Source organism: Mytilus trossulus, chromosome 14, assembly GCF_036588685.1.
Source record: "Mytilus trossulus isolate FHL-02 chromosome 14, PNRI_Mtr1.1.1.hap1, whole genome shotgun sequence".
NCBI lineage: Eukaryota > Metazoa > Mollusca > Bivalvia > Mytilida > Mytilidae > Mytilus > Mytilus trossulus.
Window position 1 is genome coordinate 49861909 of NC_086386.1, and position 21445 is coordinate 49883353.

General features: G+C 33.7%; 1 long non-coding RNA gene across 1 annotated transcript; it reads left to right on the forward strand.

Annotated features, from left to right (window-relative positions):
• The first annotated feature begins 4011 nt into the window (after positions 1 to 4011).
• LOC134696800 (uncharacterized) lies at positions 4012 to 11968 on the forward strand. The gene is made up of 3 exons (XR_010103020.1): positions 4012 to 4098; positions 7552 to 7688; positions 11945 to 11968. It is a non-coding gene; the product is annotated as an uncharacterized LOC134696800 (long non-coding RNA).
• The last annotated feature ends 9477 nt before the right edge of the window (positions 11969 to 21445 follow it).

Genomic DNA, 21445 nt, shown 5'->3' on the forward strand with positions numbered 1-21445 from the left:
GCTTTGGAACCAACGGTTACTTTCGAGTCTGCTTCAAGCTAGTTTCTCCAAGTCAGGAATTTAGAAAAAAAATAGTATTATCGCAATTTTCCAATTTGACATAGATTTACTCCCAGATATAAATATTCTACAGAAAACATAATATCCTGTTTATGAGTTTTAAGTTTAGACAGTTATTTCATAATCTGCTTTTTTTCTTTAAAATTAAAATTATGATGATCTGGTCATTTGAATTTGTCAGATCTTATCTCTCTTTTAACATCAAAATTATTTCCCGTTATTTACATGTACCTGCCGTCTAATATTTGTTTCTGTACAATTTTAACACGGATTTTGGTAAGGAATTTATTTTTGGTTATATTGGTTGTTTTGTAAATATACTCAGCCAAAAAAGTTTAGCAACAAAAATGTAAAATTCTATTTTATTACAAAATCATAACAACATATAATTTTAATAATAAAAAAAGGGAATTATGATATGTCAGAAGCAACATGAATGTTTATCACTCACAATCATTAGGATTTTCTTTGTATGGAGCGCGGGAGGGTCAAAATGCGTAAATGAGTATAGTGTTTCTCAAAATCAATTTCTCAGCCATGCCCTAAGTGCACCAATGAAGGGTTGGCAGGCATATCAGCAGCTTCCCTTGGTAAATGCACTACTTTTTTAGTAGGAAAAAACTTGTCACGTGTTGATTTAAAGCGAAGGTAGCGCTCCTCCCTTGGCGATCGTTTTTTTTTTGTCTACGAAATATCGACCTATCCTGTGCAGTTGTAATTTGTCGATATTTGTTTGTTAGTCTCTAACCTGTTGCCTTGTACACATTTAATCGAGCCATGATGTCAGCAACCCTCATTCCGGCATCAACCATTTCAAGACCTTTCTGACTATCATTTTCGGGGAAGCCTGGTTGACGCCCCATGCAATTTTTTCAAAAGTGTTTGTGTTTTTCTTACCAATGGTGTGTTTCTGAACGTTAGTGAAAAAGAAATTTTTAATATCGTTTTAAAAGTACAGGTACAGAAGGTAAAACATCATTTACACGTCCAAAGCTGAAATGGCGCGAAATCAATCAGCAGGAAAAAAGTACGACTGTTTTAAATTACTGGTAAAACTAAGGATTATATCAATGATGTTTAAATATTTTTTTCCAAAAACAACAAGAAAAAAATTATAAAAAAAAGTGTTGCTAAACTTTTTTGGCTCAGTATAGTAAGCTTACAATAATGAGGTAAAAATTTGACATAAAAAAAAATGACGATATAATTTGGAATGAAAGATAACCGTGGTTCTTGATTGATAAATCGTTTAAACAGTTTTTAAATATTTTTACAAAGGAAAAACTGGTCTGGAAAAGAAGTGTTCTTAAGCAATCACGTTAATTTTATTTGAAACCAACACAGTGGAAGAAGATAGGTTTTATTTTTTTCAATAATCAAAAGTGTTTTCAGAATTTATTTATATTAATCATGTTATTCAAATTTCGTCTCCCACCTATCAAATAGCTATCTAACCAATTCATTGCATTATGTCTTTGTATTACTACCTTTGTAATAATGCATATCGTTACACACCTGACGTCTTCTCGTCGATTATAAAGCAATTTGTCGAAACCAATTCTAATTTGAATCAGCTTTCACAATAAAGTACATTACCTTTTGATAGTGATGTAATTATGTCCTAAAACTATTACAATGTCATTATATGAACTAGATTCGTAACTGTTAGCAATAATGGATAGCACCCTCGTTTCCTGTATGTCAGGGTAACTACAGCTATTATGAAAATTCCAGTCATTAATCGCATTTACATGTGCTAATCATCATGTTTGTAAAAAGGCTTTACGTTTTGAGCTTTTTGAGGTTTTGCATTTTTTTGCTGTTTCAATGACAACAGCAGCCGTTTTGGAAATAACAAAGTCAAATAGAAAGTCTTCACATGCCAATTAATATTTTTTGTAATTTTTGGAGTTTGGAGCACTTTCTATATTTTCGCATTGTTTCTGTTTCCATAGAAACGATGACCATCTGGTACATTCCAAAGCAAGGTGCACAACTTCACACGTTTGTCAACTTGATAGCATAGTTCCATCAACATTGTTCCATCCAATTAAAAGAAACAGCTTGAACAAAATATGCAGAAAAATATAAATAATAATAATAAAAAAACGTAGAATAAATATGTCACCCAAACTCTGTTTGAGGGTGCCATAATAATAATGTTTCAACTACAACTTCAAGTCTTTCTTCTGAATACAAAGTTTCAAGCATATAAATACTGTGAAGAATAAGTACACATGAAAACCATTTCAAATCGGTGGCTTGAATGTATTTCTCGCTATCCTCGTGATTGCATCCAGTTCAAACATAACTAGTATATAACAACACCTTTTAGGTTTTAAGTACGTTTTTAAATAAAAATATTTTGCTGTTCAATTGTTTTACCTTTACAAAAAAATAAATGGAGACCAAGGGACACAGAAAGACAGAAATAAAATGCATCATGATCTTCAGATTTAGATTGTCAATTTAAATATCATTAACTTAGGCCGTGTTCACACCGAACGCTGTGTACAGTAAACATGTTTACATTTGGTTTAATGTAATGCACGCTAGTTTCACATTAAATTTGTTCACATCTATACACCTTGTTTAGCTACCTGTACATAAGTTTTGTTCACACTTGTAAACTATATGGCATATAAATGTTCATTATGTGGAACAGAATTCAAATTTTCGAACAACTTTTCTAGCAGTTAGGAAACGACCATTTGCCTTTAAAAAAAAAAGGGGGGATGATTTTACCACAATTTGATTTAAAAAAAAAAACCGGTTCATACAGATCATTAGAATGAACAAATATCATGAATCCCCATTTGCCCATACATTAACGTGTCAAATATTAAATTGGAACCATAGAAAAAATACATAAATATAAACTTTCGCGCAAGTAAAAAAAAATCTGACCCAGAACCCCCCCCCCCTTCTTTTTTGAAGTAAAGTAGTTGCTCCTTTAAGAAAGTAATTTTGGATGATTTGCAATAGTTTAAAGATGTCTCGATTACGCATTAAAACGTAGGCTGCATCAGCGTGCTTGCAGACCAGACGAAGAAATAGATTTGCGATGTTAAGGATCACTACATTGCTATCTTTTCTGTTTGTTTCAAATGGTATTTTTTTTGTCCAAGGAGTATTTAGCAAAAGGAGGGGGTTATATTTTTTTTTCTTTTCTAAATTTATTTTAACAGACCTGAGATACTGCACAAACAAACAAGCCAAGGCTCCGTGTTGAAGGCCGTACATTGACCTATAGTGGTTTACTTTTTTTAAATTGTTATTTGGATGGAGAGTTGTCTCATTGGCACTCAAACGGTCACCTCATCTTCCTATATCTAATTAGCCTCACCCTTTTTCAGTAATGCATTTATGACTGAATTGTTGTTTGAGTAAAGACCAGTGGCAAATATTTCTGTCAGTGTGTACGTCCAGTCGATTCGGGAAGACCTTTTCAAATGCATTATGTGTTCGGCAATGATGATGGATGAGTCTTGTCTGTCTTGACAAGGGGTAAATAAGGCTACGTAAAGTGTTTTTATAACAAATAAATATATCAAGTTTAGACAAATATTTCTGCAAAGAACTTTATTAATAAGTGTTATAAGTATCAGTTTTATATAAAAATCGCTTCTTTTTTAAATATACATGGGATAATTAAAGTTCTGAATGCCTAGTTTTGTGTACACTTAACCTTCACAAGGTCTACATCGACTATCGACTGCATGTAGAAAAAACATGATTTACACTACATGTAAACATCGAGTTTTATCAATGAGAACGTAATTATGTTTAGTTTATGTGTGGGTTACACTAACACAACACCGAGTTTAGGTCAATGCAAACACGGCCTTATATAACTTTAAACTTAAAATGCAGTCAACTAAAACTCGTTGTTTGAATTTATAATTGAATATAACTATCTCTGATTTAGTTTTAAAAAATCTGCGTTTGCTGCTTCATGTTATAATTTTCATTTAAGAAAAGGAAACAAAACTTTTTTCTCTAAAAGGCATACTTTGAGAATAATAAAAAAGAAACAAGGTAAGATAACTACAAACCATTTTGCAAGATTTTGCTCAAACTTGATACAACTGGCTTATCATTGCAGACATGTTTTTTTAATATAATTCGACATCAGATAAGCATGTTACGTATATGAAATAAATGTTGCAAGTATCACCAAATAATAACCAATAATGAAATTTGCATCTTTCAATACGATGCAAATCAATTGTACACAAGTTCTCCCATTATTTTTGGTGTGTTTGATTTTCAATTTTTTTTTCTGTAATTTATATAAGATTTTCTATGGTATCAATCGTAGTGGAAACTTATGTAAGTAATGAAGCAAGTACCTTGACATATTTCTAGTTCGGCAAGTATTTTGGATCAAAGCGCTCTAGGTGAAGAAAAGTGTTTGCCGTTCCTGTAAAAACATTTTTTATATCGACGCAAAAAGAACGGATCACACTAAACTAGCGACATTCTTAAACTATTCACATTAATTTACTTAGCTTGAATAAGATTAATTTGTAAAATCAGAAAAAAATACATCATTTGATTATGCTTTCTTGTTTTGATTACTTTTGGATTTACAATCGTGCATTTTCCCGTGAAATTCATTTACTCGAACGACATCGTCCAAAGCCGGCGGGAAGCATTTTTATAATTAATGTATATGACGTGTGAGTATGATCAGAAAATTCCAAACACTATCTAAATTATACCGCTGGTGTGTACGCATAGAACGTTATAATATTAAAGTTAAGATCATTATAAAAATAATCATTAATATTCTTGTATGTAATGAGCAAAAGAGATGATTGTTTCAAAAGTCGACAGAAAATTAATTTGTCCACTTGGATAAATCATCTATTTTAAAGATGAAATGATTGGGGTTTTATGTCTGATGAGAATAAACTTAAAGAATAGATGGGTTTACTATATAAGTAGTATCAGATTGATATATATTAAGAAAAATATCTCCATATCAATCTCCATATAAAAATGCTGCTTAAAACTTCAGCAATTTGATACACAAAGCTCATGCAAATCTATAATAACAACAGGAGTGCGAAATCATGACTCTTTTGTAGTGTATTTTTTTTTCAGATGGGGACGTTTCCTTGTCACCATCTTATTGATTTATATATACGATTCGCTCAAGTACGTAACAACGTATAAAGATTTACCTAGAGAAATTAATGTATTACTGAAAAACTATTACACTCGGGTTTTCGATCTAACAATCTAGTCAAAACGCTGTCTAAATGTTATCGTCGGTACAATATTTTCAGACGTAAATATAATTCAACATGCAGAAAACTTATACGTTCAAGTACTGTACATACAATTGATAATATTATTTACAAAGCACAAACATGTCGGCAGTCACATCAAAAGCTGTCAATACCTTTAAACAGACTTATTAAGAAGGGATATAGTTACGATTATGTTGTCAAGTCAATTAAGATTGCATATTTAGGCTTTAATTTATATTCTTTTACAGGGTCTCTGCATTGGAAAATAACACATTTTTTCTATTACTGTCTGCAGCAAGATACAAGTTTATTAAAAACACTCACTCAGTCACACATTGTGTGCAACAAAAGCAACATAACATATATAGTATACAAAATAATAGATTGGTTAATAAATATTACAAATAAAAATGACAAGTTATTGGCATGATACGTGTTATTTTCTTCTTATATGTTCTCTGGTGGTACAATACTGAACACCTTACCGGATGAATTGTGCTTGGTATTCCTATGGTGAAGACGTTATCTTTCAATCAGTTTAATTGGGGTCTGAAGCTGGGATGTCAGAAACTATTTATTTGATGTATGCATCAGTGCCAATTTGTTTTGTTTATTTCGTTATATATTCTGACATCGGACTCGGACTTCTTTAAAATTCTGTTTTATTGTGCGTATTGTTGTTTGTTTGTTTTTGTCTACATTGAATTGGCTAAAGGTATAGGAAATGTTTGATGTCACAAAAATAATGGTTTAACATGCTACATGTGTCCCAAGTCTGGAGACTCTAGCCTTTGTTAGTCTTATATACTTTTAGTTTGTTTTATGTATTTCGAAGTTTAGTATAATGTCTATTATAACTAAACTAGTATACTAGGGGCCAGTTGAAGTACACCTCCTGGTGCGTGATTCTCTCGCTGCATTGAAGACTCATTGGTGGCCGTGGTGTAGTGCATCGGACTACTAACTTAAAGGTTCCTGGTTCGATTCCCATTTGGGATGACAATTTCAGGAACTCAATTTTCGGCTCTCCCTTGACACCATTTGCGAGTATGGTCTTGAGGAAACGATGATAGTCCGTCGGAAGGGGGCGATAAATGGCTGACCCGTGTTAAGGGAGAGCCATATCTCTTGCACGTTAAAGACATCCTTGTAGATTTGGAAAAAGAGTAGGATAATGCCGCTACAAGGCAGCACTCGCACCCGCAAAGTGGAGAAGGATTAATATAAGTTGCAAAACGTGTTTCCCAATCCACTCTAAATAAATATGTTTAAACTAAACTCATTGGTGGCCTCAAATATTGTCTGCACTTTGGTCGGCTTGTTGTTTTTTGATACATTCTCCATTTTCATTCCCAATTTTATATTTAATTTTCTTTAATCCAATATTTTATTCAAAAGGATTTTTTTTTATCTAGGCAGGAATATGACAATGTTTTTCCATTCCGTTTTTTCATTTGGATAAAGAACTTTCTTTGGGGGGAGGTAATTTCCTTAGAGTCGGGTATGTTTTGTATATTTTCGTTTTTCTGCGACGAAGTAATAGAAGATATTTTTTTTAGCCAATAACTGTTTATCAAACGAAAGCTGATGATAGCTATGTCATATTCCTATAGTTTAACATGGGTATTCTTTTTTTGCTTGGCTGGTTGGCTAATTGATTTGTTTGTTGGTAGCTGTACAATGTATGGATTAATTAATTAATTAAATATGTTATTGATTGATTAATACATGTACTTTGCATAACTTAAACAATCGCATATCATTTGTTATATCGACTCGTTGATTGATTTTTTTATTTTTTTTAAACATATTTATTTATAGTGGATTGGGAAACAAGTTTTGCAACTTATATTAATCCCTTTCCACTTTGCGGGTGAATGATTGATTTAGTGTTTGATTAAATTCCTGTGACCCATTCACAACATTTGGAGATATTGTTGTTAAAGTAATGAAGACTATTTCAAGTAAAATTGATAGGAACATTACTAAAGTACAGTAACAAATTCAATAAAATGTTTTCAACTGCACATTTAATTTTGTTTACATCTTGTTTGGCTCAAAAATTACCAATCAGCCTCAAAAAGACGATACTCAATTTGGAGTGATAAGTTTTGCGTATCATTTTAAAAACCTTTTTGTATTTAATGAGTTCTACACAATCTCAAAACCATCAAAAGTCAATGATCATTAATTGCATCATTAATAAATTTCAAAAAGATAATTTATTTTCTAGGTATAAAGGTATGAACATGTCACCTACAAAAACAACGGTTTCAACGAATACATCACTGATATGGAAAATTGCCGCCGTTTTCTTTCTGTGTACTACATTAATATTCGTCAGTCTGTTTGTTTGGAGTGAATTAAAAGGTAAATATATACATTTGTTTGTTTTACACCTCGAATTTTTTGGCAAATATTAAAATTATTTTTGAAACTTCAGTGTTCATATCAGAACAAAAGGTCATAATGTTGTAATGATTGTCTACAAGACAAATGTCCAAGTGCACAATAGACAAAACGACGAAGCTGTAAGAGACTAGAATTGGTCGTCTTTAATTCTACTGATCAAGAACAGAAACTGGTTTGAGATTGTCGAGTAAGTCCAATTTGTAAGTCACTGTAACAGTTGGATTTTCAGTTGTCAGTAGTAAAACATGGAAAATTCATATTAAAATCATTGTATATGTTGTGCAAATAAGCCCCTAAAAGAATGACGAACTTAAGCTATACAGAAACGTACCAGAGAGACGTCGACTATGTATATAATACCATATTCATAATATGCATGTATGTTAAAGATTAATTTAGGAGGAATACTAATTTAAGAAACCTCGAGGCTACAATAGTTGCGAAAAAGTTACTAGGGTTCCTTTTAGTTATATTTTAAGAAAAATTACCAGTCGGCGATTCAGTAGGGAAGAATAAACACATCTAAATTAAAACAATTTCATTAAACTAATCAAAATTCAGTTCATGTATACTTCAGCTCATGCATACATACTTGCGCTTGTGCACATTTCTTCATTTTCTTCTTCTTTAAGTTTTTAGTACTCCTTCATTATCTGAAGAGTATATACAGTTTTGCGCTGCCTTTTACAAAAACACAAAAACAATTGATGAGTTTAGAGTGCGTATTTGTTTTTTAATTCTAAACTGTGATTAAAACTATGTACATAGGCCAAGATTGAGTTAAATGAATTTGTGGAGAACAGTTGGTGTAAGCTGTTCTCTAAGTGTGTAAACTGTGGTTACAACGAGTGTGTGGACAGGTAGTGAATTCCATTGAGTAATGATGTACGGGAAAATTAAAATTTCTATGTATCTTTTTCGTAGAAATGTGTCTGAAAGTGAAACTATGAGTTTTGCGGGTTCTACTGTCTTATTGTATGAGAATAGCAGATGGAATTGCTACGATTTGATGTCCCATTTTGAAGAACATTATCAATCTTGTGCGTAATCTTCTTTTTGGTAGTGTTGGCCAGTTAATCAGGTCTGTAGGACTGCTGATGTCATAGTACCTGTTGCAGACATATCTGGCAGCTCGTTTTTTGGACCATCCTAATTTTAGAGGTTTATTCAACTGTGTGAGGGTTCCATACTGAACATGAATAGTCAAGCTTCGAACGAACTAGTGTCAGATATACCTGGGTTTTGATGTTCAGGCATGATGTTTTTAAATTTCTTTTTAAGAAGACCAAAGATTTGCTACCATTAGCTATGATGTTGTGTGTATGTTTTTGACCATTTTAAAATTGCTTGTAGTGTAATGCCCAGGAATTTTGCTGAAGTGACTAGTTCAAGTTTGTAATTGTGCAGGATACAGTCATGTTTAAACTGTGATACTGTAAGGACTGTGCATTTGTCTGGATGGAAAGCCATCAACCAGTCTTGCTCCCACCTAGCAGCTGCATATAAATCTAACTGGAGTGCATCACAGTCACTTTAAGATTTGATGGTGTTGTAGATGATACTGTCGTCGGTAAATAACTGATGAGTCTTATGTAGTCAATATACATAGTTTGCATGAAGTCCTTAAGCAAATAAATTGCCTAATGTATGCACATTTCTAATTTAAATTGTTGACCAATAGTTGTATTATCTTGAGGCAGTCATTGAAACGCATTGATCATTGAAAAATATTGTAGTTAGGGTGTTGTTCTGTTGAAAAACAAAAGCACGCATTAACACCTGACCACAGTATAAAAAAACAAGCTACAGATACAAACGATACCTCAATAAAAGTATCAATAGTGTGTTCTATCCAAAAAAAATTTAAATATTCCATATTCATAGAAACACCAGAATTATTCTGCAAATTTGAGGCCCAGGGTGAAAAAAACCCCTTAGAAAATCAATATTCCCGGATTGATTTAGCCTGTCAAATATCATCTGTATAGAAACAATAATTGTGCTGTGAATTTAAGCAAAGGAACAGATTTCATCACTCAATACTATAAAACTGTTAGTTTATTCGTTAATACAACTTTTAAAAATATAGCTTTGTTAAAACAGTTCAAGTCAAATACACGTTAAATAATTAAGAGATAACTGTATTGTATTTGAAGCTTTAAGGACGTCCAACTACCGATGGACGTCCGCAAAGCTTCAAATACAATACAGTTATCTCTATTCTAATGCAAAACAAGTTCATAATTAAATTTCAATCATTGTTTAAGTGTATAATCTTCATTAAAGAAAATTCCGCGAAAAGATGTTATCTTCTTTGGTCCCTACACTAGGTGACGTCATAGGTATTCTTCCGGCGTCAAACATAAATACCGGGCGTTTTATGGCTTCTGTGCCGCTTCAAAATGTAATAAAATTTTATAAAAAGAAGATTTTTAGGCGCAACAAGTGAGTGTTTTGTTTATTATTGTAGCAATAACATGTCAATACATTCCGAAATTCAAAATGTCGGCTTCCTTAGTTACAGACAAGGAGATAGAAAATTTTACGCTTGCTGTCATCCAATCAGAACAATTGTTACAAAATAATTGCATTAGAATATTAGGTATACTGTTAGGGATATTATTGCATAGCAATATTATATTTTCCAAAAAAGTAACCAAAAGTTAGGCTGCAATAAATTTTAATATTGCACTAGTGCAATAGATCTTTAAACTGCATGACGTCATCAACGCGAAACTCTTACTTTAAACAAATTTTTACTTTCAAATATTATATTGCTATACAATAAAAGGGTTGTTGCATGAATATGGGGGAATATTCATGCAATAACCCTATATATTATGAAAATTTCTTAATTATCATTTAAAGCGAAATTGTGAACTTTTGTGGTAAATTGGCACATAGTAAGATGTGAACTGCGTGGCAAAATCCGATACTTTATATATACCATATATTGAATAAGCTCTCGCAAGCTCGAGCAATATAAAACTCGGGACAATATTCCTTAATAATTACGCAATTACCCTATATCATTGAAAATTAATATTTCCCACAGAAAGTAACCAAAAGTTAGCGTGCAATAATTTCTAATATGTCTCTAGTGCAATACATCTTCAAAATACAGAACGTAATCAACGACAAAATCTTAGTTTTAACCAATGTTTACTTTCAAATATTATTATTGCTATACGATAAAAGGGTTTTTGCATGAATATTGGGGAATGTTCATGCAATAACCCTATAATATATGAAAATTCCTTAACTTATCATTTTAATCGAAATTGTGAACTTTTATGATAAATTGGCATATAGTAAGATGTGAATTGGAGACAGTGGCAAAATCCGATACTTTATATAATTTTGGATGCTGTAAACATGAATACTAAACTTTACATTTTTAGTATTCTAAATTGTTTTCAATTTGTTATCAGAACAGTTTATACAGGTGCCAGGTATTTCATGTCAGCAAACATGCACATATGTTAAGCTGACATTAATTGAAGTCTTGTTTTCAAATTCTTCACAGATGTGATCTCTTTGTTTCATCGGGTAATAATATATCTTTGGAATGTTACAAACAAATATATACATGAGGGGGATAGGACCTTAATCGGGACTCCGGGATCGGGTGTTTTTAAGCTCGGGATTTCGGCATTGACCTTTTCGGGATCCGGGAATTCTTTTTTCGAATTTCGGGACCTCGGGATTTCGTATTTTTTAATCCGGGATTTCGGTATTTCGTGTTTTTAAGCCCAGGAATTTGGGATCAAGACCCCTCCTACATGCATAGCGTTTTTTTTTTAAATATGTGGAAGACTCAGAGTGAAGGAAGGGGTAGTAAATAATTCCAGTATAAATTCAAACTCTTAGAAATTTGGGACAAATTAAGGTTGAAAATATGACGCTTTCTGTTCCAGCATATAATTTGTTGCTTTTCATATTCACGTGCAGTTTCAAGCATTCTGGATGTTTTCAGAGTCGTCTGTTTACACACCATGCCATCATAACAAAGAACAGTTTGTTGTTAATAGTTTCAATACAGTTACTTTTATGCTTTTAATAAAGGCAATGTCACATGAATGTCATTACGTAGTAATACTATTGATCTTGATCCTTTTATAACGACTATGATGTGTAATTACAAATTGGATTGCATCAGAATATAAAAGAATACAATAATGCTCAATTGATATACATTTTTTCCCCAATTTTAGGAGACACAGATTCTGGAAATCAAGGTAACTTTAACATTTGTAAATGCATATTACTTTAGAAATACATAATTAAGATTTGGCAGTCGTTGATGTTTAAACTGATGATCTTTTGATTAAAACGATGCAACCATGTGATATTATTATTTCAAACCGAAACTTATAATTAAACTTTCTAAAGCTTGGCTATAGCTAAATGCTAAAAATTGTAATATATTATATCAACGATCATGTAGGTGAAACTAAAAGGGTGTGTAACTTTAAGAATCGTTTGTATGTGAATTTATTTTTGAACATTTAACAAAAATATGACTCTAGACGCTAGAAAAGCTATTTTATTATCCCATGCATAGATTAACCTTAGCTGTATTTGGCACAACTTTTTTGTAATTTTGGATCCTCAATGCGCTTCAACTTTGTACTTGTTTGGCTTTATAAATATTTTGATATGAGCGTCACTTATTAGTCTTATGTATACGAAACGCGCGTTTGGCGTAATAAATTACAATCCTTGTTCCTTTGATAACTATCAACCAGATACTAAATGAAATAAAATGTATATATTATATAAATAAATAATAATGGATATCAACTGTCATACTCAAGACTTTAAACAGGCATTTTCTTATATAGAGATTGGTGAATTAAACCTAACTAAACCACTCACTTGTAGGACAGTCGCAGCAAATTACATTCTCATATTCTCATTAATGAAATTCCAAAAAGTTGTGCCAAATACGGCTTATGTAATCTATCCCTAGAATAAGAAAACCCTTAGTTTTTCGAAATTTCAAAGTTTAGTTAACTGGAAATTTATAAAAAAATTACCACATAATTGATATTCATGTCAACACCGAAGTGTTGACTACTGGGCTGGTGATACCCTTGGGGACAAAACGTCCACCAGCAGTGGCATTGTTGATAGTTGTCCCATTAGCATCCATACACATTTTGTTATGTTTTCATGCATCTTCTTTATTTACATTGTACTCTTTTTGCAGTAACGCCATGTTTTAGAAAACAATGGGATTTGTTCGGTGACTGGTAATAGCTTTTCCTGCAACTGTTTAAACGGTTATTCCGGTTCAAACTGCGAAATAAGTGAGTAATATAAGATCCACATTTGACATGCATAGTTAAGAAGGGATATAGTTACGATACGTTTGTCAGATCATTAAAGATTGCATATTTTGGCTTTAATATTGTGGTATGATTGCCAATGAGACAACTATCCACAAAAGACCAAAATGACTCAAACATTAACAACTATAGGTCACCATACGGCCTTCAACAATCAGCTATAAAAGGCCCGGATAAGACAATGTAAAACAATTCACACGAGAAAACTAACGGCCTTATTTATGTAAAAAAATTAACGAAAAACAAATATGTTACACATAAACAAACGACAACCACTGAATTACAGGCTCCCGACTTGGGACAGGCACATACAAAAATAATGTGGCGGGGTTAAACATGTTAACGGGATCCCAACCCTCCCCTAGCCTGGGACAGTGGTATAACAGTACAACATAAGAACGAACTATCAAAATCAGTTGAAAAAGGCTTAACTCATCAGATAGACAAAAATTAAAGTGGACGTGGCCGGGTACATCCCGACACAAAGAACAGATCTGAGAGTAGTCGCAGTTATCTGACAGCTAGTTCAAAACAATTACAACTAATAAAAAAAAACATGCCTCTAAGACTAAACACTCAATCCGTTCACATCCAACATACAATGGATTAAGTGTAAAGACGTCATCAACAGTCAGAGAAGAACATGACCTTGTGCTACCAAGTTACAGGTATCGACAGATTGTAGATCTATAAACATGTATATGTATATAACATACTTTTTACACAAGTAATTTTTTGGGCCCTTTATAGCTTGTTGTTCGGTGTGAGCCAAGGCTCCGTGTTGAAGGCCGTACTTTAACCTATAATGGTTTACTTTTTAAATTGTTATTTGGATGGAGAGTTATCTCATTGGCACTCACACCACATCTTCCTATATCTAGATATATTTAGTTAGCTTTTAATATACTGATATCAAAATCAATATTTATACCAATAAAAACAATATTCAATAATCTTATGACAGTGTTGAATAGGTAACCTTTTAGAATAAGTTTATTTAAAGGAGCAACAAGTTTACATGGATCATTTCTAAATTTCCGGGCACGGTTAACAACATTTCCGTAAAAATGAGGATGTGCTATCCCGTTTGAAATAAGTTTTCTACAGGTACAACCAAACTTCAAAACCAAATTTTTATATCTATTGAAAATTTAGTAAAGGTTGTAAGTAATTTATGGTAACGATATCCCTGGTTTAATAATTTACCAGTAATACATAGGTTGCGTTCGTTAAAAACAAATACGTCACAACAGACAAGGGCATAGCGAACAAGTTGTGTAATATAAACACCGTAAGATGGTGCCAAAGGAGCAACACCATCTAAAAATGGAAAATTAACAATAGGGAACGAAAAATCGTCTCTTTTGTCGTAAATTCTAGTGTGTAGTTTCCCGTTAAAAACTGAAATATCTTAATCGAAGAAAGGACATTTATTACCGAAGTTTTTGATTCACTTACCCTTCCGGAGCACCTGATATCATGCCTGGTTTTTGCTGGGGTTCGTGTTGTTTATTTTTAGCTCACCTGGCCCACAGGGCCAAGTGAGCTTTTCTCATCACTTTGCGTCCGTCGTCCGTCGTCGTCCGGCGTTAGCTTTTACAAAAATCTTCTCCTCTGAAACTACTGGGCCAAATCAAACCAAACTTGGCCACAATCATCATTGGGGTATCTAGTTTAAAAAATGTGTGGCGTGACCCGGTCAACCAACCAAGATGGCCGCCACGGCTAAAAATAGAACATAGGGGTAAAATGCAGTTTTTGGCTTAAAACTCAAAAACCAAAGCATTTTGAGGAAATCTGACATGGGATAAAAATGATTATCAGGTCAAGATCTATCTGCCCTGAAATTTTCAGATGAATCGGTCAATCGGTTGTTGGGTTGCTGCCCCTGAATTGGTAATTTTGAAGAAATTTTGCTGTTTTTGGTTATTATCTTGAATATTATTATAGTTAGAGATAAACTGTAAACAGCAATAATGTTCAGCAAAGTAAGATCTACAAATAAGTCAACATGACCAAAATGGTCAGTTGACCCGTTTAGGAGTTATTGCCCTTTATAGTCAATGTTTAACCATTTTTCGTTAATTAAAGTAATCTTTTACAAAAATCTTCTCCTCTGAAACTACTTGGCCAAATTAATCCAAACTTGGCCACAATCATCTTTGGGGTATCTAGTTTAAAAAATGTGTGGCGTGACCTGGTCAACCAACCAAGATGGCCGCCACGGCTAAAAATAGAACAAAGGGGTAAAATGCAGTTTTTGGCTTAAAACTCAAAAACCAAAGCATTTTGAGGAAATCTGACATGGGGATAAAAATGATTATCAGGTCAAGATCTATCTGCCCTGAAATTTTCAGATGAATCGGTCAATCGGTTGTTGGGTTGCTGCCCCTGAATTGGTAATTTTGAGGAAATTTTGCTGTTTTTGGTTATTATCTTGAATATTATTATAGATAGAGATAAACTGTAAACAGCAATAATGTTCAGCAAAGTAAGATCTACAAATAAGTCAACATGACCAAAATGGTCAGTTGACCCGTTTAGGAGTTATTGCCCTTTATAGTCAATTTTTAACCATTTTTCGTAAATTAAAGTAATCTTTTACAAAAATCTTCTCCTCTGAAACTACTGGGCCAAATTAATCCAAACTTGGCCACAATCATCTTTGGGGTATCTAGTTTAAAAAAATGTGTGGCGTGACCTGGTCAACCAACCAAGATGGCCGCCACCGCTAAAAATAGAACATAGGGGTAAAATGCAGTTTTTGGCTTATAACTCAAAAACCAAAGCATTTTGAGGAATCTGACATGGGATAAAAATGATTATCAGGTCAAGATCTATCTGCCCTGAAATTTTCAGATGAATCGGTCAATCGGTTGTTGGGTTGCTGCCCCTGAATTGGTAATTTTGAGGAAATTTTGCTGTTTTTGGTTATTATCTTGAATATTATTATAGATAGAGATAAATTGTAAACAGCAATAATGTTCAGCAAAGTAAGATCTACAAATAAGTCAACATGACCAAAATGGTCAGTTGACCCCTTTAGGAGTTATTGCCCTTTATAGTCAATCTTTAACCATTTTTCATAAATCTAAGTAATCTTTTACAAAATCTCCACTGAAACTACTAGGCCACAATCATCTTTGGGGTATCTAGTTTGAAAAATGTGTCCGATGACCTGGCCATTCAACCAAGATGGCCGCCACGGCTAAAAATAGAACATAGGGGTAAAATGCAGTTTTTTGCTTATAACTATGAAACCAAAGCATCTAGAGCAAATCTGACAAGAAGTTAAATTGTTAATCAAGTCAATATCTATCTGCCCTGAATTTTTCAGATGAATTGGACAACTGGTTGTTGGGTTGCTGCCCTCCAATTGGTAATTTTTAAAGAAATTTTGCCGTTTTTGGTGATCTTTAATACTATTATAGATAGCAATAAACTGTAAACAGCAATAATGTTCAACAAAGTAAGTTCTACAAATAAGTCAACATGACCTAAATGGTCAATTGACCCCTGAAGGAGTTATTGCCCTTTATAGTCAATTTTTAACAATTTTCATTAATTTGGTAAATTTATGTAAATTTTTACCAAATATAGTTCTCTGTTACTAATGGGCAAAGTTCATGATAGATATAATTGTAAGAAGCAAAATCGTTCAGTAAAGTAAGAACTTCAAACACATCACCATCACCAAAATACAATTTTGTCATGAATCCATTTGTGTCCTTTGTTTAATATGCACATAGACCAAGGTGAGCGACACAGGCTCTTTAGAGCCTCTAGTTTAGTTTTCTGTTCGTGTCGTGTGTGCTATTGTTTGCGTGTCTGTAATTTTTAATGCTATTAATTAAAAATTGAGAATGGAAATGGGGAATGTGCCAAAGAGACAACAACCCGACCATAGAGCAGACATCAGCAGCAGGTCTTCAATGCAGCGAGAAATCCCCGCACCCGGAAACGTCCTTCAGCTGACTCTTAAACAAATATATATACTAGTTCAGTGATAATGAACGCCAAACTAAACTCCATATTGTACACACGAAACTAAAATTTAAATAATACAAGACTAACAAAGGCAAGAGGCCCCCGACTCGGGACAGGCGCTTACATGCGGCGGGTTTAAAAATGTTTGTGAGATATCAACCCTCCCCACACCTCTAGCCAATGCAGAAAAGTGAACGCATAACAATACGCACATTTCAGTTCAAGAGAAGTCCGAGTCTGATGTTAGAAGATATAACCAAAGAAAATAAACAAAATGACAATAATACATAAATAACATCAGACTACTAGCAGTTAACTGACATGCAAGCTTCAGACTTCAATTAAACTATTTAAAAAATTATGTCTTCATCTATATTGTTTGTTTGTCCTTTTCATTTTTTGCCATGCATGGCGTTGTCAGTTTATTTTCGATTTATGAGTTTGACTATCCCTCTTCGTCACCACTTCATAGAGTCTTTGCATCGGCACTAAACAAATTTATTTAAAAAAAAAGTTGATGGCATGACACGGATTATGTTCTTTTCATATATTTTATGATATTATGAAACTAAACCCCTAACGGGAGGGATTTTGCCTGATATTCATATGATAAAGACATAAACTTTTAATTGAGTGATGAAGCTTGCATGTCAGTTAACTACTAGTCTGTGTATTATTGTCATTTTATTTATTTTCTTTTGTTGCATCTTCTGACATCGGACTCGGACTTTGCTTGAACCCAAGTCAGGAGCCTCTGCCCTTAGTTAGTATATAACGGAATTTGATGAGACTGTTATTAAAGAGAGAGGGTTAGCGCTATAGAACCAGGTTTTAGCCACCATTTTCTACATTTGAAAATGCCTGTACAAACTCAGGAATATGACAGTTCTTGTCAATTCGTTTTTGATGCTTCTTGATATTTGATTTTATGTGATTATGGACTTTCCGTATTGATTTTCCTCTGAGTTCAGTATTTTTGTAATTTACTTTTTAGTTTTGTATAATTTTAATTTTAGTTTCTGGTGTACAATTCGGAGTTTAGTATGACGTCCTTTATCCCTGTAGTAGTATGCATATTTTTAAGGGGCCAGCTGTAGGACGTCTAAGGATGTGGGAGTTTCTCGCTATATTGAAGACCCATTGGTGGTATACGACTGTTGTCTACTCTATGGGCGGGTTGTTGCCGATTTGACACATTCCCCATTTCCTTTCTCAATTTTATTGATATTTTCACTACGTACGCCAATTTGATAGCAACCTTGCGACTAATATTTCAAACGGCATCTATATCTAGGGTAACATTATGTTTTAACGATGACAGACAGTTAAGCGATATACTCATCATAAGGGCTAAGATTTGCTCAAACTCGCTGCGTCTTAGGTATAAATACAACACCACTTTAGGTATGAAACAACTATGAAACCACTAATGCACTGCCCAACTGCTTTATGTTTAAAATTCTGCAATGTAAAGCATTAATATTCATCTTCCCTAATTTTGTTTTAAGTTGAAATGCGTTTTTTTTATTATTGAACAACATATTGCATTACTGCTTTTAACACTTTACTTAACTATTTCAACATTAACATTGGTACTAATATCGATTTTAATTGTCATAAAAACAAAAATGACTAAATTTGCATTCTTTTTAAATGGGATGCATAAAGACACATCCATGTTCATTTTTATCTATGAAGAGCATAACTCTTAACTATCCTTCTGCTGAATACATTTATTTTTAGCATTCCACAAGTCATGTCTTCTACGACTCTTCATGACGTTTAAATACTAAATTCCTGGGATGTGTTTTAAAATTGAAGATGGAAATGGTCTCCTATGATTTTTTTTTAATTGTTTTTATTGTCAATTGTTTTTAGTAGCTGTCATTTGTTGATGTGGTGCAAAACTGTTTTTTATAAAGATTAGACCGAATGTTTTCATCTTTGAATGGTTTTACATCTTATATCTATCCTACCGACAGTCTCTTGATTTTACAAGAAAGTTGAATAAACTGATAATAAAGATCCGCAATTCAGGGTTATTTATAACAATTTTAATCAACCGGACCATGATCCCTCTTTATCTATGAAAGTACGCATCATCGAGAAAATTTATCACCACATACATAGCCCTGTATTTAGTACTCCTTTCCGAAAAGATAGAGAACAGTTCTGGAAAGGGAACTAGGTTCTGCAATGCCAAATGGTTGCAATAATAATGTCAAAGGAGTAGGATATTTGCCAAGTCAAGCCTGCAGTGATGTTAATGTAATGAGTTTATTTACTTCTACCTTACGAAACCAACGTAATCATGGGCAAAAACGTTACCATCGGCCTAATGTAAAAAAAGTCTTCCAAATCTAGATCGCCCTCTGGAAGCTATAATGACATTCTTTCTCATCTTCATCATCCGCTAGGGTTACATAGGGTTGAGCATATTTTGTTAATAGGGGACAAAAGGGTAAAACACACTACACAGAGGAACAAGTGATCAATATGCTGGTACATTGCCGGTTCATCTGCTCATCATGTTCTACTAAAGTGTGTGCATTAGATTGACTAAAATTCTGTCCGCAGTGAACGAGGGTCTTCAGATATACTGTGAAACTGTTTACTCGCGTAGTGGTATTAACCATATGTGGATTCATAAATTCTCTAAAAACTTTAAAGTTTTCAACCTTGTTTACAACCATTCCCCATGTGAAATTTAAAAACCGTCTAAAAGAAATAATCCACAATGCTTTTCATCATAAAAATGGTAGCATACGCTATGAATTTATCACTTTGACATACAATTAGGCGTATTTTGTTAATTGGGAACAAAAGGGAAAAACATACTACACAGAGGAACAAGTGATCAGTATGCTGGAGTTTATTGACAATATATTTGTTGAACTTGGAGGTAGAATTTTTCAACAAATTGTCGGCATTCCTTTGGGAACGAACTGTGTTCCTCTCCTTGCCGACCTCTTCTTATTTTCATATCAATCGGAGTTCCTTCAGACACTTGTCAGAACAAGAAGATCAAAGAAGCCAGGTTATTTTATTTCACATTCAGATATATTGATGATGTTCTTTCCATTAACAATCCGAACTTTTCTGATTGGGTTCCATTAATATATTCACCAGAACTAGAAAGTAAAAAGACGACAGACACGGCTTCCTCCGCCTCATTTTTAGACTAATACCTCAAATTTGACATACCCAGTCATCTCCGTACTAGGATCTATGACAAACGGGACGATTTTAATTTTGAAATTATCAATTTCCCCCACCTTAGAAGCAATATACAAACTTCACCTGCTTATGGAATATACATTTCCCAACTTGTTCGGTATTCAAGAGCTTGCAGCTCCTATTCAGACTTTGCAAAACGTCACCAGAGTCTGAGCAGAAAGTTGATGGACCAGGGTAATGTTAAAGAACGTCTTGTCCTTTTTCTAAAAAAGGTTAATCGGAAGGTACCAAAAACTTGTTGATAAATATTCCGTATCAACTTCACAAATAATACAAGATGGTCTTGAAGTTTAGATTTTGCTTACTGATGTTGGTTATCTTTAAATAATGATGATGATGTGTGGGTGTTTAGAGTCCGACTATCCTGTATGGATATCGCGGACTGTAGCAACCTATCCTATAGACTGGAGTCTGTCGGTCTGTTTGTCTTCATTTTACTCCGGCTGCGTTGGTGTTGCTGGTACGGAGTATCGGGTCTTGCTGCTTGTATGCATGGCTGATTGAATTGCCTCTTTGGATTGGTCAGTGATGTGTGTTGTGGTGTGCGCAGTAGGGAGGTCGATGTCGAACCCATCTTCAAAGTCGATCCTACTGCGCTTGCCTCTGTCATTGGTGGAGGTATACAATACCAGGCGGTGGCAGGCCTTGTCGGGGTTGTAGGGACTGGTGACAATATCCCTATTGACTACAACCCCAACTGGTTCCCCTTGTACTTCGTTGGTGTTAGTACAGGTCCAACTACGCTGTCTCTTGTCTCTGTTTGTGTGGTGGTGGTTTGTTGGACTTTGTCAGCAGGTTACTCAGCTGTTTTTGTTGCCTTTCCTGGTGGAGGGTGGCTTACTCTTCAGGGACGGCTTGGATTTACTAGAGGGTGCCTCTAGTTCCTTAGCCTTTGTCTTGGTCCACGTGAGCTGTACTGACGTTTTAAGAACGTGTTATAGTATTCTTTTATTTATCGTTATTAATATTACTTTTACTGTTAAAGTCAGTTTTTTCAGATATTCGTTTGACGTGACTTTCTGCTTATAGATATAGGAAGATGTGGTGTGAGTGCCAATGAGACAACTCTCCATCCAAATAACAATTTAAAAATTAAACCATTATAGGTTAAAGTACGGCCTTCAACACGGAGCCTTGGCT